Genomic DNA, 19,206 nt, shown 5'->3' on the forward strand with positions numbered 1-19,206 from the left:
TTGTTCCCCATGTAGAGATTTAGATTGTAATCAAGTTACTCCTTAAGTTTCTCTTTAAATAAATTAAAGAGCCCTCTACTATCTGAAATAGTCTTCAAACTCCCATACCCCCAAACCCATCCATTAATCCCTGTCTTTGCCCGTGATTCTGCAAGGTGATCTATGTAGCTGGACCCTCTGCTGACACAGCAGTCTATCCGTGTAGCTCACAATGCAGGACTGGGGGCTTAAGGTGCAAACTCCTGCTCTCCCAGGGCTATCAAACAGTGACAGATGGAATGAGGGAAATTTCAGAAAGTGATGAGTGAGATTTTAAACGTTTCCTGAAAGTGCACAGCAAAATCCTTTGTCGGCAGAGGGAGATGCTTTTAAAGTGCTTCAAAATACATCCAAGAATCTTTCCAAATGTGCCAGGCTTGGCAAGTTTGCTCTCCCCAGTCCTTGTGCATTGCATCCCTTCTGCCTTGCTCCTCTCAACTGCAATACCAATGTAACCCCCCTTGCAATGAAACTGGAAACAGCTAATGCTTAAAGACAGACCCTCATCCAAACTATGCGCTTGAATTACAAATAACTGTAACAAGCACGACTGAAAGAGATTAGAGGAAAAATTCCCCCATTTTCCCCAGTTTGCATCCTATGCACAGTTAACAGCTCTTTGTGTAGAGTTCGTTTCACTGTTTCCCCTGTACAGTCTATTTTGTGTGGGTTTTTCACACAACAAATTTGGGGAGAAGAGAAAAATAAAGTTTTATATATATATGGAAAAGTACCAAAAACTTGGTAGGGGGTGTTGGGCAGGTGTAGGACTTAAAATGACTTAAAACTTTTTTTTTTTTTTTAAACTGATTACCTTTAAGTTGAATGTGTCCCTCTGTGTTAAAAACTGAGGCCTCAAATCCTGCAAAGATTTAAGCACATGCCTGACTTTGCGCACAACTGTTTACATTCCTAAAGATGTAAACACACACATTTAATGTTTGCAAGACCAGGCCCCACAGTGGAAATCTTAAATAAGTAATAATAAAATAAGCTCCTCTATCTGTTCCTTCTCAGTCCAGCCCCTGCCATGCAGTGTAACCCCCCCCCCCTGCAGTGCAGGACACCACCCTTTTCTATCTTTGCCCCCTTGGCACTGCAACCCCCCCCTTTCCCCTCTGTGTGTCTGTCACTCCCGGGCAGTGCAATTGCACTGCCATCTCCATGCCTTACATGGACAAATCTGCCTTCGGGGAAAGTCAGGAATTTGGGCCCTTGACGTCAGCCTGTAGTGCTCTGGGCAAAGCCCGGGAGCCCGGGGGGGCAGAGGGGGAGGCACCAGCCCAGCTGCGGGAGCTCTGCAGAAGTTTCACTTTTTGTTTTAGGGGCTTCCCTTGACTTTCCCTTTGGTTTCAGACCCTCAGATTCCTCCCCCCAGCCCGGGGACAGGAGTGAAAGGTAAGGGTGGGGATTGGGTGCAAGGGCGATAGGGTGCATGCCGGAGGGGGGGGGAAGGCCACAAAGGGGTAGGAAGGAGGGGGGCCACCACAGGCCCCTTGAATATTTTGGGGGGCCTCCCCCCACACAACACATCATAGAGAGAGAACAGAGAGCCCCCTTGAGCTACAAACAATTGCTTAGTGGGCTTGTGTCTAGAGCTGGATCCGGGGGCGGGGGGGACGGGATGTGTGTGCTGGTGTGTGTGTGTGGGGGGGGCCTGAGGGAGCAGTAGGGAGGATGTGCTGCCGGGGAGAGATGGAGAAGGGGGGATAGGCAGAGGGGGACAGTAGGGAAGGGACAGGGGGCGGGGGGGGGGAGGATGGGCAGTCGGGGGTGGGGGTAAGGGCAGGCTGGGGGAATAGGGCGGGGGGGAGAAGAGGGATGGGGGGGCCGGATGGGGAGTCTCCCAGGGCAGCGGGGGGTGGGAGGAAAGGCAGGCGGGGGGGGAGAAGAGGGATTGGGGGGCCGGATGGGGAGTCTCCCAGGGCAGCGGGGGGAGGGGAGGATGGGCAGGCTGGGGGAATAGGGCGGGGCGGAGAAGAGGGATGGGGGGGCCGGATGGGGAGTCTCCCAGGGCAGCGGGGGGTGGGAGGAAAGGCAGGCGGGGGGGGGAGAAGAGGGATTGGGGGGCCGGATGGGGAGTCTCCCAGGGCAGCGGGGGGGGGGAGGATGGGCAGGCGGGGGGGGAGAAGAGGGATTGGGGGGGCCGGATGGGGAGTCTCCTAGGGCAGCGGGGGGGGAGGATGGGCAGGCTGGGGGAATAGGGCGGGGGGGAGAAGAGGGATGGGGGGGCGGATGGGGAGTCTCCCAGGGCAGCGGGGGGTGGGAGGAAGGGCAGGCGGGGGGGAGAAGAGGGATGGGGGGCCGGATGGGGAGTCTCCCAGGGCAGCGGGGGGGGGAGGATGGGCAGGCGGGGGGGAGAAGAGGGATGGGGGGCCGGATGGGGAGTCTCCCAGGGCAGCGGGGGGGGAGGATGGGCAGGCGGGGGGGAGAAGAGGGATTGGGGGGGCCGGATGGGGAGTCTCCCAGGGCAGCGGGGGGTGGGAGGAAAGGCAGGCGGGGGGGAGAAGAGGGATGGGGGGGCCGGATGGGGAGTCTCCCAGGGCAGCGGGGGGGGGGGGAGGATGGGCAGGCTGGAGGAATAGGGCGGGGGGGAGAAGAGGGATGGGGGGGCCGGATGAGGAGTCTCCCAGGGCAGCGGGGGGGGGATGGGCAGGCGGAGGGGAGAAGAGGGATGGGGGGGCCGGATGAGGCGTCTCCCAGGGCAGCGGGGGGGGGGGAGGATGGGCAGGCTGGGGGAATAGGGCGGGGGGGAGAAGAGGGATGGGGGGGCCGGATGGGGAGTCTCCCAGGGCAGCGGGGGGTGGGAGGATGGGCAGGCTGGGGGAATAGGGCGGGGCGGAGAAGAGGGATTGGGGGGGCCGGATGAGGAGTCTCCCAGGGCAGCGGGGGTGGGGGGGAGGATGGGCAGGCGGGGGGAATAGGGCGGGGCGGAGAAGAGGGATGGGGGGGCCGGATGGGGAGTCTCCCAGGGCAGAGGGGGGAGGGGAGGATGGGCAGGCTGGGGGAATAGGGCGGGGGGGGAGAAGAGGGATTGGGGGGGCCGGATGGGGAGTCTCCCAGGGCAGCGGGGGGGGGGGAGGATGGGCAGGCTGGGGGAATAGGGCGGGGGGGAGAAGAGGATGGGGGGGGGCCGGATTGGGGAGGTCTCCCAGGCAGAGGGGGGGGGGGGAGGATGGGCAGGCTGGGGGAATAGGGCGGGGCGGAGAAGAGGGATTGGGGGGGCCGGATGGGGAGTCTCCCAGGGCAGCGGGGGGGGGGAGGATGGGCAGGCTGGGGGAATAGGGCGGGGGGGAGAAGAGGGATGGGGGGGCCGGATGGGGAGTCTCCCAGGGCAGCGGGGGGGGGAGGATGGGCAGGCTGGGGGAATAGGGCGGGGGGGAGAAGAGGGATGGGGGGCCGGATGAGGAGTCTCCCAGGGCAGCGGGGGGGGAGGATGGGCAGGCGGGGGGGAGAAGAGGGATTGGGGGGCAGGATGAGGAGTCTCCCAGGGCAGCGGGGGGGGGGGAGGATGGGCAGGCGGGGGGGAGAAGAGGGATTGGGGGGCCGGATGGGGAGTCTCCCAGGGCAGCGGGGGGGGGGGAGGATGGGCAGGCTGGGGGAATAGGGCGGGGAGAGGGGCAGGAGGGAGCTGGAGAGGGGGGTACGGGGGCAGCCCGTGCCGGAGCCGCGGCCGGGGACACTCCGGGGCCGGGGAGGGGACTCGGCGCTGATGCAGCCCCGGCACCGCCCCCCGCAGCCTCCGCCCTCCCGCCGCTGCCGCCGCCGCGCTCGCCGCCGCCTCCCCCCGAGGTAGGGTTGCAAATAATAACTTACCCCCAGCCCCTCCCCCTCCCGCCGCCGCCCCAGCTGTGCCGCAGCTGGAGCCCCCGGCGCGGCGCGCGCTGCATGTGGCCCGGGGGCTGCGGGGGCGGCGGCTCCTCCTCCCTCGCCGGGCCGGGTGCTGCTGGCCCGGCTGGGGCGGGGAGGAGAGGCCCGGGCGGGGATCTCCAGCCTGCAGTGCCTGGCGGGGGTGGAGAAGTAGGGACCAGATTGCAGGGGGGTGGTGGGGGGCCAATGGCGAGGGGAGGGACCCAGGAAACTTCCCCGGCACTTGGGGGTCCCAGCCCCTCACGGTGCATTCCTGGGACCATTGCCCCCTCTTCCTCCAAGGGGCTGGCTTGGAGGGGGGGCAGGGGAGGGGGTGCTGATCTGGCGGTAAGGACACAGTGCAGGCTACTGCCCCAGGACCAAGGGACCGGTGATTCAGGGAGCAGATGGTTGCTTCTCCACTGCCTGTGCCCAGGGAGGAGGGCAACTGACCACTAGTTGCTTCTCTCTCCAATAGTTGGGGACTGGAGCTGCAGAGCAACTGAGTCTGATCTTTCATTTCTGGGTGGGTGTGCCCCATTCCACTGGGGTCTTTGCAGGACACCAGTTGGGGCTTAGGTATGATATCTTGCGCTCTGGATGCAACAGGCTTCATGTCACAGTGTGGGCCACAGAGCTGATGGGACAGGAATGCGCTGAGACACTGATTACTTTGGTTTAAGGGACTTGTCCTGCTACCTTTTCTATTAAATATTGCTTCCCTGGTTGTCTCTGTCCTGCTCCTGAATTATGGGACAGTAAATTCTTCAGGGAAGGGGTTGGAATGGTGCCTTGTGGAATGGGAGCCCACTCATTATAGAAATAATAGTAGGTGTGTTAGGTCCTGGCACACTTTTGCATGCAAGGTTGGGTAGGCCCTTCCCAGGCGGGTAAGCACACCAGGAATTTCCCACACAATTACCATCACCCAGTTTATTTTCATTCAAATTGACAGATTTCATTCTCATTATTGTTCAGGAGAAATCTCGGCACCCCCTGGGGCTTTGTTTGTGAGTGGGAGGTGTTGACAGGGAAAACTAATTCAGTAATTGCTCTGGCTGCTGCATTTTGCCATGAGATAAATTGCCCTTGCTCAGTTTTACTAAATAAGTGTTAGATTATTCGTTTTATTTCCACTCCCCGATAGGCTGGATTTTGCCCATTTACCTTTCACCCACTTCTAGGATGGGCCGGCTTTTGATATCTTTCTTTTGTAAGGTGTGCTGGCTTTGCTTAAGAGTGCTAGTTTGGCTTCAAAGTCAGAATACTTTATTCCATGCTGGACTACGAAACTGACTCCCTATATGAGGGATCAGCAACCTTTCAGCAGTGCTGTGCTGAGTCTTCATTTATTCACTCTGATTTAAGGTTTCGTGTGCCAGTCATACATTTTAACGTTTTTAGAAGGTCTCTTTCTATAAGTCTATAATATATCACTAAACTTTTGTTGTATGTAAAGTAAATAAGGCTTTTTAAGTGTTTAACAAGCTTCATTTAAAATTAAATTAAAATGCAGAGTCCCCCGGACCGGTGGCCGGGATCTGGGCAGTGCGAGTGCCCCTGAAAATCAGCTTGTGTGCTGCAGGTTGCCTACCTATGCCGTATATCTACGGTGGAAAGTCACCTGTCAGGGATAGGTATATTTAATTCTGCCTCAGGACCAGGAGTGGGGATGAAGTAGATGACCTCTTGGTGTCCCTCCCCTATGTTTCTGTGATTATTACACAGCACAATGAGGCCTTATTATCAGGAAGTTTTCTCAGATAGTCAGCCTGGTTTTCCCCGTTTAGTTTCACCCTATCATTCCTGTTGTATTGCCCTGACTATTCCTCCCCGTTGCTGTATTTTCAGTTTGCCCTTTACTCGCAGCTGGCTAACCCAGGCGCAGTGTCTAGCATAGGCAGAGCATTCGTTCTTACCATGGTGTCCTCTAACTCTGCTCACATCAGTGTTCAGAAATTCCTGCCTCCTGTTCTTTCTAGTGCTCCCTTCTGTCCTGTCATTTGGGGGTTAAGCCAATGTCTAATTACTGGGAGTTGGAAATAAACTTCTCTGAGTTGTTTTCTGCAGGGTTTTTTGCGCCTTTCTCTGAATCAGCTGGTACTGGCTGCTGTTGGTGACTGGTTACCAGATTAGGTGGACCACGGGTCTGATCCAGTCTGGCAGTTCCTATGTTTACTTTTCCCACGAGAACTGAGATCAGCCTTCCCAGGGTTGACAGACTCCTAGACATTAACTTCCTTCTGCTATTTGTAGACTTGTCTTATACCTCTGCCACTTCAGTTGTCTATAAGCTCAGCAACATGCTCCACTTAGCTTCTTGTGAATCAGTCCCATACCCACTGGCCCCTTCATCCTCTTGGTTGCCTTTGTCTGAGGTCCATTCAGTTTGTCAATGTCTTTTGGTTGGATGTTGCTCAGAATTGAAAACTGTGTTCCAGAGCTGTATATAGAGTGGCTGTATCTCACTGATGCTGCTTTGTAAACAACCCCAAACTGCAATGGGCCAGTCGCACGCAAACTCCTACGTGCATTCCTGTCCACTGGCACTCCTGTCTACATCAGCATTATTGCTTTCCAGGTTTCTTCATGTCACTGAATTAGTGTCGTTCATCATGCAAATGTTAACCATCTGTTATGATTGGCATTGGCTAGCATCCTCATTAACTATCTTGGCTGAAACACCTAGGAATGAACTGGCAATGAAGACTTGAATTCTCTTGACCAGAGAAATTTTCCCTTCAGAATGTGGTTGAAGAACATGGCAGGGGTAAGCTTGTGCTGCAAAGATTTGCCTTCAGATCTGTCTATCCAGTACCTTCCTCTAGCCACTACATTTCCAAGGCTTACAACTATATTGGTGTGCTGTCTGCGACTTGCAATGGCTATTTTCAGATTTGAAACCCCTCTCAAAGCAATGATATGACCATTTGCCTGTTTGTGGCAGATTGCAAGGCAAATGACATCTCTAAATCCCATCATTCTCTGAGTAGCTTCGGGTCTCTCTTTGGCCCCACTTTGAGCATGATATTTAAATGGCTGTTGTCTTGAATTTGGAAGTTAGGACCCTGTGCTGTATCATTTATGAAAGCTTGAAATTCAAGTCTTCAAATAGTGTAAATTCTGGCCCAATTCTGCACCCCTTATGCTGCACAGTATTTATCCTGTAAAAATTTCGGTCTGAGGATATACAAGTGAGTAAGTACTACACAGCATGAATAATGACTGAAGATTAATGCCCTTTATCTCTGCCTCTAGCGGCGTGTGAAATCCTGACTGCTAAAACCCCGTCGGAATTGAAGAACTTCAACAAATAAAGCGGTCACCAGGGTTTGTTTATTATTAATTATAACTTATGATACTGGTCAGGCGTCGGGTGCCCCATCGTTTGATTCCTAAGCATAGGTGTCGCCTTGTTTATTAAAATCATTCTTTCACATTCATAAGTCTAATCTTGTGGTTTGTCCACTAACTTTAGGCAGGTTCCTTTTGTCTGATTATGTGTGATTCCTGCTGCGAGTCCCACAATGCTGTTGATCTAAGTAGTTCCCATTTCTCCATCAGAAGGTGCTGCAATAACCTAGTGAAGCATAGTGTAGAAATTAAAGGTTCAGAGAAGACTAACTAAAATAATTAGGGGCCTGGAAAAACTCATATGAAGAGAGATTAAAGAGACTGTCTCCTTTCTAAAGTAAACAACCCCAAATAAGGGACAGGATAAAAGTATATAAATAATGAATAGTCTGGAGAATGGAAGTATCGGGTGTGACTGTTCTCCATTTCTCAATAGAAGAACAAGGGGAAATTGAAAGGCAGCTAATTTAAAATAGATAAAAGGAAATACTTTTCATACAGTTTGTAATTAGACTCTGGAACTCATTGCCACGAGATGATGTTGAGGCCAAGAATTCAGCAACCTTCAGAAAGGGGTCAGACATTTATATGGCTAACAAGTATATCCAGCATTATAAGAGTTTACTAGCAATTAAACCTTATGCCTCATGGCTTAAACCAGGGGTTCTCAAACTGGGGGTCACAACCCCAAGGGGATCATGAGGTTATTACATGGGGGAGGAGGGTTCACGAGCTGTCAGCTTCCACCTCCAAACTGCTCTTCACTTCCATCATTTATAATAATGTTAAATATTAAAAAAGGGATATTTTTAGTGTATAAGGGTGGCTGCACTTAGAGGCTTGCTGTGCGAAAGAGATCACCAATACAAAAGTTTGAGAACTGCTGGTTTAAACTGATCTCTAACTATTAGAGATCAGGGCGGTTCTTTCAGGATTTCTTTGTGTCATCTGGTGCTGCCCAGTGCTGAAGACTAATACTTGATTAGGAAGAGCATGGGTCTGGTACAATCTGTCAATTCCTGTGAAAGCATTTAACTTCAGTATTAGTCCCATTATATTTCTCAACTTCATTTGGCCTTCAGAATCACTTTAGAGTGTTCTAACTGCTGTGATGCCTGAAACGGCGTGCCAGTCCGGCACCTGTACTAAGATGCTCTGGGCAGGGGAAGCTCAAATAAATTTTGTAGGGATACCTTAAGAGGTTTTAGAGTAAGAACACAGTGACACAGTGACAACAGTGAAATATTTACTTCCTTTCCATTCATCCATGCTTTTAAGGTCCAGTATCCCATCACTTTCTTGGACTCTGATAGAGTAGTGCAAATACTTCAAGAGCCTTTCTAAGCACTGGTCCTGGACCAGGGATTGGAACGGAAACATGGCAGTTGCTTTCATGCTAAGGGAGCTGCACGCAGACTGGAACTTGCAGAAGGGAATGTCAGTGAATTCTGACTTTTTTTTTTTTTTTTTTAGTTTTGTGAGAAAGAAAAACAGAGAAAAGAAAATAACAAATCAAATAAAAAACCCACCGACCAAAAAAACCCCTTGAAATCTGAAAAGCTTCTGACAGTTTATGCCTGTCTAAGAAATTGGGTTAGGTCAGTATAATGCTTAGCAATTTCTCTCCCTGTGCTTCTAGGTACAGGAAGATAGATAGGGTGGTAATGCTGCTAATCCAGATATGAAAAAAACATCGCCCGCACCTAATCACTATGATTAGGATTAATGGCAAAGACACTCAAGCTAAGATTCTGCCTTAATCCCAAGGAGAGTTAGTTTCGATCAATGCAAGAGCTGGCGTGAAAGTCATTATTTTAAGTAAAAAAACAGATTGTCCATATCTGTTGTTGGGATCTGAGGCTGATTCTGTCATATGCATGAGTCACTCATAAATGCTCCCAAAGCCTTGTAATATGCTCAAGGAAGGAAAACAAACATCAGAGGAGTTGTGAGCTGCTGATAACCTTTTCTTAGAAAAGATACAGACTGCTGAATATCACTGACTCCAGTCAGGCCAGTTTCCCCTATAGGTTCATAGCTCTTCAGCCAGAAGGAACCATTTAAAATAGTGATTTCTCATTGGTGGTGTGATGGCACCCATCAGTTGTCACAGGCCGGTGTGCAGGGTGGCTGTTGACTGTGAATGGACCGCAGAGCATAGAATTTGCCACAGAAGGATGTTAATTGCTTTCTCTCTATTTCAAAAAATGTCTGTTTTTTCCTTTCATGGTATCTTTAAAATGCTCATAGTTGGCCCAGTTTTTATGACTGTTTCCTGTTGCTAGTTCTATTGGTTTAATTAGTTTACATTGTTCTGTTTGATCCTTTGCGTGCAGTGTCTTGGGCGGGCTGTAGCCCTCTGCTCATACAAACAGATGCCGTTACCGTGTAAGTGATTCACAACAACTTGGGAGCCAGAACTAGAAGCTGGTTGTTCCTAAAATGCGTGATCCTGCCATTCGATCTAATATGCATTTCCTAAACTAGCAGTAGTACCACGTCCTTTATCGTCTCTGTGAGTTAGCCGCTAGAGGGCAACATCACTCACTCGTTGCAAGCCAGAATGAGAGCAAGAGATTGTTGTAGACATAGAGATGCCTGATGTAAAAAATGTGGTTCCTTCCTAAATTTGTCTCCATACACCAGGAAGTTGTATCCACCTCTAGCTTGATTTTGTATATAAAACTCTGTAGAAAACATTAACATTTATACTGTTTATTTATGAAATTGCATTTGGGTGTGAAATTTCAAATTTCAGCTTCATATCATTTTCAAAAAAGTCAGTGGTGTTAGTCTCTGAATCATCAGTTCGTGAAATATAGGGATGGAAGGGATGAGAAGTCATCAAATTCAGCCCCCTGCACTGAGCAGGACCAAGTAACCCTATATCAGGGGTTGGCAACCTTTCAGAAGTGGTGTGCCGAGTCTTCATTTATTCACTCCAAATTTAAGGTTTGGCGTGCCAGTCATACATATTAATGTTTTTAGAAGGTCTCTTTCTATAAGTCTATAATATATCACTAAACTATTGTTGTATGTAAAGTAAACAAGGTTTTAAAAATGTTTAAGACGCTTGCAGAGCCCCCCCGGACTGGTGGCCAGGACCCGGGCAGTGTGAGTGCCACTGAAAATCAGCTTGCATGCTGCCTTCGGCACATGTGCCATAGGTTGCCTACCCCTGCCCTAGACCATCCCTGACAGGTGTTTGTCCTGTTTTAAAAGACTCCAGTAACAGAGATTCTACAAGCTCCCTTGGGAGCCTATTCTAGAACTTAACTACCCTTAGAATTAAAAAGTTTTCCCTAATAACTAACCTAAATCTCCCTTGCTGCAGATTAAGCCCATTACTTCTCTCTGTCTGGTGGAGGCAGGAGAGGAACAATCGATTGCAGTACACTTTATAACAGCCCTTAACATATCTGAAGATTGTTTACATAAGTTAGTGTCTAGGTGTTTGAAATAAGCAGGCGGTTATAGGAAGTGGAAGGCCTCCTACCACTATGTCAGGGCTTTGACAATAGCCTAGATCAATAGTAGTCACATGCCATTAGCATTTCATAGGGTTCAGGGGGCACATGAGAAATGAGGTCTCAGGATAGGTAAGTCTTCCACCCTTCCTGTCACTTTTGTTTCCAATCCTATCAGGTTGTAGGAGAGGTGGAAGAGCAGGGAAAGACACTGCTGGAGAAGAGGGGGAGATGAAATTAGGGAAGTTGTCAGTGAGAACTTCCCATACAGACCTGGGGCATGTTGGTGCTGCAGCCTGAGCGGGGTGTTATGTCGTCACTGCTTGGTCTAGTGGAATGGACACTGGGGTGCACTTGAGATGTTCAGTACCTGGTCCGGCTCCAGACTTCCTGTGTATCAGAGTTTATGGCCAAAAGGGACCACCAGATCTTCTAGTCTGACCTCCTGTATATCACAGGCCTTGGGCAAATCACTTACTCTTCCCCGGGCCTTAGTTTCCCATTTGTAAAATTGGAATAATTCTTCTGTACCTCTCAGCAGTGTTAAGGATAAAATGCATTCATGATCGTGCAGCATTCAGAGACCATAACAATGGGGGGGGGGGGGCACAGAACTCTCTAGATAGATGGATAATACCTGTTCTGTGAATAAATGGCTTTCTATCTCCAGATGGGGCTGTGAATCCAGTATTGTTCACTGTTTTCACCCTCCCCACCTAAATAAATCTGTTGAGCGCGCTGCCTTTGAGCTAGACAAACATTAGCGGAGCCGTCTGCGATTCCGCCTCTAATGGAAATAGTCAGTTTAGATTTAATAAGGCCATTTATCTCAAGGTAATAAAATATCAGCTGACTCGGTGTAACTATTTTGTTTAATGTCAATTAAAAGCCCCACATACTTCACATAGTAGGTGAAATTTAATAGAAGTTCAGTTAAGCATTTATTGCTTATTTAATTTAAAATTAAGTTGTTCCCTGCAGTCTCTAACAGCCAATGTGTATTCAGTTAACATTCGGTAAACGACATTGTTAGCTCTAAATCACATGCAGTCAGATCTTGTTTATCCCCATCAGTTTGTAAGCCCCCAATTTGTTTTCCACCAATGGAATTATCTCCCACCTCCCCTCCACTTGCTGCAACAACTATTTTTCCAGGTGAGGACAGAATGTGGGGGTGAGGGAGACATTTGAAGTCTGTTGCTGTTTCCTGGAGTGATCACAATGGGTGTGGCTGAGTAACTGGAAAGGTGCTCCCTTTTTCATGGGTGCCGTGGCTCGCTTTGCAGTTTGGTTTGCCTAGTTCATGGGCAAAGGGAGAAATGTTGGAAACACTCATATATATCCACTGGAAGACTTTATTAACAGATGTGGCATAGAGTGAAACGGTGTTGGCACGAACTGCACAGTTAGAAGGCAGCTAGAAATGTCAGAATACTGTGATCACTCCTAGGAGAGAAAGAGAGTGACGCTTATCACGCCACCATGGGATTGTGGTCTTACCATGTGTTTTCTCAGTATCTTGTTAATACTTAGGATAGGCTGAAAAATACCCCAGTACTAAGGCTGGTCAAAAATGCAAATCAAGTTTTTGATTAAGTGGAAATTTACAAAGGAAAGCATCTTTCAGTGGGGAAATGTGAACTCTTTGTCAAAACTAGAAAAGTTTCCAGCTGAAAAACAGATCCAAAAATTTGCTATCAGATTTAATCTCTTTGTTGCACAATACCTTTATTTACCCACACAGTGGATAGTATGTATTATTTGATGCTTATAAGCACATGGCATTTTATTTTGCATGCCGTACACTTTATAAGGTGCAGCAGGATGACAGCAATGCAAGTGTGCTCTCTTGCCGATGGACTTTCACTCTGGCCTAGCAGATACTATTCAGCTCCCATGGCCCTTCAGTCATGGACACATCTGGTGAGAGCTATTGAGTGGGGCCAATTAGCTCCTAATCTGGTGGTGATTATATTGATGTCGGTTCCTGCTCTGTGGGATTTGGGCTGTATGCTCACCATTTTATTTGATGATGGTGACCAGCCAGTTATCCGATGGTAATCCCTTCACTTACAGAAAATGACTGCATCAGCATCTTTCGGAGGTGTTTCTAAGGTACCCACTGCTATGGTAGCTGCCATGGACATGGGTGAGAAGGAAGTGGTATACGTTGTGGTAGAAAAGAGGAGGGGGAAAATTGCTTGGGGCCGTCATCACTTCTCTTTGAAGTCACCATGCTGAGCTGAAGTTATTCTGAGTTGAAGAGCAGGACATCTGTTATGAGAGGTTGAGAGAATGTAGTGAAAAGAATGGCTGAAAATCAGACCTGGCTAAGAGTCTTAGGAGGCAGCCATGTAGTTAGGCTGGGGAACTCGACACTCCAGTTGGTTTCATGGAGAGCAGAGGTTGTCTGTGATGCGTTGCATTGCGGTGAAGGAGAGTCTGTGCTTGGGATACAGAGAGACTAATCTGCACCACTCAGGAGAAATGTATTGTGGTGTTTGGCTGTGTGACGTGGTGGTAACATAAGCACTCTAGCTAATCTCACACACAACTCTGAGGTAAACAACATTATTATGGCTGCAAAGTCAAGCTCTCAGAAGTTAGCAAATGCCAGAATTAAGGTTGCGCATACAACCTTAAGTCTGTCTCCATAGTGCGTATGAATTATGATACGGTATTTAATTAGATGAGCCCATACTGGTTTTTTTCCACAGTGTGCTGCATGGGTAGTATTCACTTAATGAGCAGTTATTCAATGTTTTTGTTTTCTACTCATTGTTCAGTGTGTGGTCCAAGGCCTTATTTACGGTACACTGTTCAAACCTTGCTGTGAAAACAGAATTATTAATTTCCTTGTGCTTTTCTGTGGTGTTCGTTGCTAGTGTGTGACTGCTTCACAACGATAAATGGGTTTATTTTTCACAAAACTCTCGTGAAATGAGGGTGTGGAGCTCTCATTTTACATATCAGAAACTGAGAGAAAGAGATGAAGGTCAAAAGTATCCACTACTTAGGTTGTCCAATTTTAGAGTCTTAGGACCTGATTTTTGAGAATATTTTGCCTTAGAGAGCGCTTTGTGCTCAGAGCTCGCTGTGGGGGCTCACCATCTCTGCAGATCACTCCGGGTCTCAAGTAAAACACCAAGAAAATGAGGGACACCGAGTTAGTGGCCACCTGCAAAAAGCTTTGTTTAAGCAGCTAGGTTGAGGCAGTTGAGCTCCTAGTTATGAGGCCACCGTCTCTTTCTGCATTCGTTCCCCCATTCCACCCCCCGACTCCATGCTCCGAAGGGTGATTCATTCTGTCTCTCCCCTCCCACCTGACCTTCTCCCAGTCCTGTCTCTTTCTCATCCCTGGCTGCTTGTCCCCAGTCTCATTCTCCTCACATAGCCCATCCTGGTCTCCAGCCCTCTGGCTTCTCGTCCCACTCTTTCCACTAGATTTACCATCCCATCCCAATTCCCCTCACTCCTAGTCTCAGTTTCTTCCTTCCCAGCTCCTCATCTGGGCTCCAGTCACCCATCTCCAGCTCACATTTCTTGTCCCAACCGACTCCCAATTCCCAGTCCCAATCTCCATCCCTGGGCTCCTCATCCAGGCAGAGTCAGCCCCTCCCTCCTTCCATCCCCTTGTCCCATACTTGTTCCCAGACAGTCCCAGTCTGGCCAGTGTAAATGGAGTCTTTGGGGGATTTAGCTGCTGAAGTCTAAGCAGTCTTTACCGAGTATGTGCAAACTGTGATTTTTTTTATTATCTTGTTATCTTATCTCTTGGACAAATTTGGGCAGATTTTTATGACACAAAGACCACCTCGGCAGATTTTCAAGTTCTTTCTCAAAAGGCACTAGAGCTTCTCGAAGAAGAGGCTGCCTTCAGTTTTTAACATGGGCAAAACAATGTATTTTTTCCTAGCTACCATCTTTGAAATGGCTAAACTGTTGTGTCTGAAAATTTTTTTTTTTTAAAATTCAGCCTGAGGCAGACACCTGGCTTGCAAACTTTCAGCCCCAAGGGTTCCAGTTTGGCAAAGTTGAAGGAACTGAATATACGTCTGATAATAGGAAGTGTCAACCAACATTATAATAGGTGGTGCTCCAGCCCTGTCTACAATATGGTGCCCAGCAGTCACTATGAGACGGATGAAGGTTACGGCTCCGTTTCAGAGTTCCAGAGTAACATCACTTGGCCTGAGATAAGCAGGCACAAGACATTAAATCCTGAATGTTCTCTGAGGAACAGTGTGCTAGGTAAATACATGGTTTTCTGTATCTACCTCTGATGGGTAACTGATGTCTCTGGGGAAATATTGGATATATTGTATCTACCTCTGTAGGTCTATCGTATCTACCATCTACCTCAGATGGATACCTGACAGCCGTGACTTCACTTTAACAGTGAAGTATGTCCTTGGGATGCTGTTGAAATGAATTGATCCTATAAACAGGATGTGTTGGTGCGGGTGTCAGCAGTCAGGTCTGTAAACTGATTTCTCTCACCCGAATTTTATAAGCTCATTAGCATGGTGCATGGCTGACCAGTATCACTTTGCCTCTAGGTGTTCCAGTGAAAGCCACAGGCTTGGCTTTTCAAAGGAACTGAAGGGGTTTAGGTACCCAGCTCTCATTGACTTCTGATGGGATTTGGGTTTTTAACAGTCTTAGGCTTCTTTGAAAATCCCAGCAGCCCCCGGTGGGGAGAAGAGCGATACGGTCGTCACATCAGTTGCACGTTGCTGAGCAAAACGAGAGGGAAGCTATGACTGCAATGACCACTTGTTCCGTTCGTGTCTTTACCGTTCATCTCCTCATCCTGCTTCACCTGTTTGTTGGTTTATCTGCTTTGTCGTAATCCTCAACTGGGAACAGCCTGGGGTAGGAACTGTCGTCATTTTACTTGTGCACACAGCACCTCGCATTGCGAGAGCCTTGATCTCTGACTAGGAGCCTCTGGAAACCGCAGCCGTCTAAGTAATCAGAATAATCCTGTAAGTGAGTTTCCCTCTGTCATTGTAGCAGCTGCACCTTAACTGGGATTATGAAGGTCGGGAGGTGAGCAGCAAAGCTGGGTAGGGGTCTGGGCGATATTTACATATGATGAAAAATTTCAAAAACTAGGGGAAGGATGGTGGAGACTCTTTCAGCTCATCAGCTGATATAATTCCTCACTCCCCACAGGCTGTTTTCCCATGCACAGCCCTGCTCCAATTACCAGAGTAGTTTTGGCTTCCTCTCAGCCAACGGTTCTCCATTACTTCCATTACGCAGGCGGCTTTGCACAAGAGAGCAGTCTGACTTTGTGACCCCCACGCTGCAGCTTCCTCAGTGAGGTTTCATTCCAGTGGCGGCCCACAGAGCACAGTTGAGAAACCACTGCCTAGAAGCATCAGGTCTTGTCCACTTCTGGCGGCAGGATACGGGACTGAGAGGAGGGGCACGGACCCACCGTGTGGCAGATCCTAAATTCAGCCCTGTGAGTCCAGCTAAAGTCAGTGAGGCTACTCCTGTGCTTAAAGGTGAGCATGTGCGTAAGTGCTTTGTTAAACTGGGGCCTTAATTCCTCCGTTATTCCAAGAGGGGGGAAGGAGAGATTCAAAGGAAGACAGCAGGACATCCCAATGGGTTTTTTTTTTAAACAAGTGCTCTAGTGCTCAAAACATCAGCAGCTCTCCAATAATAAATAAGCATTGGCACATACGGGAGACAATCCTACTGCTAAGTAAATAGATTAATGTTTCAGGCATATTAGAAACAACAATTAGTAGAAGAGAAAAAGTCCTTCAGAAGGTAGGGAAAATACCTTGAGTGTGGCCTTCAGTTAGCAGCAGAACAAATGCAAAGCTCTCCGGGTGGAAGGCCCGTTCAGATGCATTTCTCACCATGAGAGAATCAGAAATGTTGCCCAAGCAGCGGATGATTTTCCGTCTATGGAAACAGGCATTTGCCTCTCCAGACCTCCCCTCTGCTCAAGGCTTTAGCAGAGTCTGTGTGTAGGGATGTCATCTTGTGAAGCATCTGTGTTCCTTAGCAGATTGCATGGCGTAAATCTGGTATGGTACTGTGTTGCGTGGGAGAATGAGAGCTGTGAACCTGGGGGAGGAGAGGTACCTCAATGCAGGAGGAAGCCAGTGGAGAAGTTTTTAGAGTTTGTTTCATATATGCATAGATTTGAAGGCCAGAAGGGACCATTAGGTCATCTAGTCTGACTTGTGTAATGCCACGTGTCCTGGAGCATGTTGGTTTGTAGGCCAGTCCTTGTATAAAGCAAGTCCCCTCCCCCACCCTCCCACTCACATGCATGTACCCTTCTGTTAGCAGTTTCTAGCACTACTGCCTCTTAGTTCTGTCTGATGATTTGCGGTAGATGGGCTGGGTTTGTACTGGTCTATCGGTTAATCCATGGTTTACATTGTGAGTGAGAGGAGAGTCAGGAGCGCAATGTGGTAATACCCAGTGGCTAGTTAGGATCAGGCCCAGTTGAATTGGGTGCTGTTAAAACACAGACCAAGACATGGTCCTTGCTCCAATCATTTTGTTCTACTCAGACCGTAAATGCCTGTGACTCATGGCGGGCACAGCAGCAGGGCCTTCTGGGGCCTTCATAAATGTCTCCACTAGTTGTGTGGCTGTTAAACAGTACTTGGACTGCCTGCACATACTTACATGCGACGTTTCCTGGCATAAATCATCTGTTTGATCCAACGCTATTGTGTTCTACGTGGATACCAGCCCACTTCAGCTGCTCTGTCTATTTTACTTGAAGGTAAATTGCCATAAGGCAAGAAATACATATATATATATATATATTTTGTAGACTTCTGAGGATGTCTTGTCTTAGATCATCTGGTTTGTACCTGATTAAGTGTTGTTAAGTTCAAGGTTAAGTGAAAGCCATTTGGAATGCCTGAAGAGTCCTCCGAACAGAGAATGGAGTTTATATAGTGATGCCTATGGGATAGGTGGAGGAGTAGATAGAAGTGGGGGATGAAATATGGGAAAGAAAAATATTAGTCTGGCTATCCAGATAGACTTCTTAAGTTAGGAGATCTTCCCAGAGAAGGTGGTGAGAAGCTGCATTACTTGGGACATTTGAACTTAGACTGTACAAAGTTCTGAGAAGTACATTATTGGGGACCTGCCTTGGGTTGGTTGTGGGGCAGAAATGGACTTGAATTACCTTAGTTCTGTTATTCATCTCCTATTTCTCTGTGGGGAAATTGAGGCATATAAGGAGATGAAGTGATTTAAAGCAGGTCGGTGGGAGAACTCGGACTTCCTAAAACCCAATCCGCCATTCTCTCCACTGGCCCATACTGCTTCTCTGTCTGTCTTGCCGGATTTTTAGTCACAGGGATGAGGCTCGCTTTGTGTGCAAAGGAAGGACGTTCGTGAGAAACGGCGTTAACTTGGTGCAAAGACAGAGCTGTCCAAAAGCCATGCAAATATTCAACCAAGGACCTTCAGCTTGTCCTGTGTCAGCTCCAGCTTTGGCCTCCGCTTTCCTGCTGGAGTCCCAGTGGACAGAGCCTGGCTGGCAGTGCTGCTGGAGCAGGGTACCATGAAGGAGAGAGTGAACAGTTGGAGAAAGGAGGACGCTTGTGGCAAAGATAAACTCCACTGTTATGGCTAACATAAGCTAAAAGGTGTGTAAAAGCTGGGGGCTGTATATCGTACTGTCTTAATCAATGCCAGCTGGCTTGCAAAATGCAGCAATGGAGGCTACTGCCTCTGTGGATGGGGAGAGTAGCAAAGGAACTGTGGAGACAAACTTTGCATGTGGGTTCAAATCCTCGTCCAGCATTCATAGCTACAAACAAGTGTGGTTTCTTCCTGCAGATGCTTGGCATTATCACAAACTCCCCATGAAATTAAGTATAATTGCACTTTGGTAAAGAAATGCCCAGGACTCAAATAACACCTGTTTGTATCACACATCAGAGTTATGGTGCGTTAGCACGGCGGCACATGCAAAGCTTGCATAGTATCTGCCTATGTGTTATATGGCTCTAAGCCAATGTGATTTGTCCCTTGTTATAATCTACACTGCAGTCAAATCTTGATCGCATTGAAATCAATGACAAAACTCTCTTAAGCTTCAGTAGGACCAGCACACCTCCCCCTGCACATCTGGCCTTTGCACATTGTCTGGCCTTCCCAGCCTCAGATATTTCCTCTTCCTTGTGCTCGTTTGTTGTAGCCTCATGTTAATGTTTAACCTGGAAAAAACAATGCCAAGGCTTAATGGCAAGGTACCTAATGTGTGGGATGAAGCAGGTTATACAGGCAATTGTAGGTGAGAGACCAGCCATTCTGGAGTCTCGAGGCTGCCTATAACATCAGGCTGTGTTCTCAGTAGTTTAACCTTCCAAGAGTAAACAGATGCTCCACCAGGCAGTTTAATGTGTGTGTCCAACTCCCAAGAAGCAACAGTGACTTGCTCCTGAGAAGAGCAGCAATAATAACTTCCCATAGGTGAGATGTTTTGCGATCTTAGCCA

General features: G+C 48.5%; 1 protein-coding gene across 6 annotated transcripts in view; it reads left to right on the forward strand.

The window, feature by feature from the left end:
• Positions 1 to 1,334: 1,334 nt before the first annotated feature.
• LPP (LIM domain containing preferred translocation partner in lipoma) overlaps positions 1,335 to 19,206 on the forward strand; it is a 443,967-nt gene continuing 426,095 nt past the window's right edge. For 4 of the 6 annotated variants that reach the window (XM_050964802.1, XM_050964803.1, XM_050964798.1 and 1 more), the window contains exons 1-2: positions 15,507 to 15,697; positions 15,978 to 16,225. The gene's annotated coding sequence lies outside the window, so the exon portion shown is untranslated. Of the gene's footprint in view, positions 1,438 to 15,506; positions 15,698 to 15,977; positions 16,226 to 19,206 lie in introns of those variants that run through there. The other 2 variants (XM_050964800.1, XM_050964799.1) reach the window with 2 other exon arrangements.

The sequence above is a fragment of the Gopherus flavomarginatus genome, chromosome 8, assembly GCF_025201925.1.
Source record: "Gopherus flavomarginatus isolate rGopFla2 chromosome 8, rGopFla2.mat.asm, whole genome shotgun sequence".
NCBI classification, from domain to species: domain Eukaryota; kingdom Metazoa; phylum Chordata; order Testudines; family Testudinidae; genus Gopherus; species Gopherus flavomarginatus.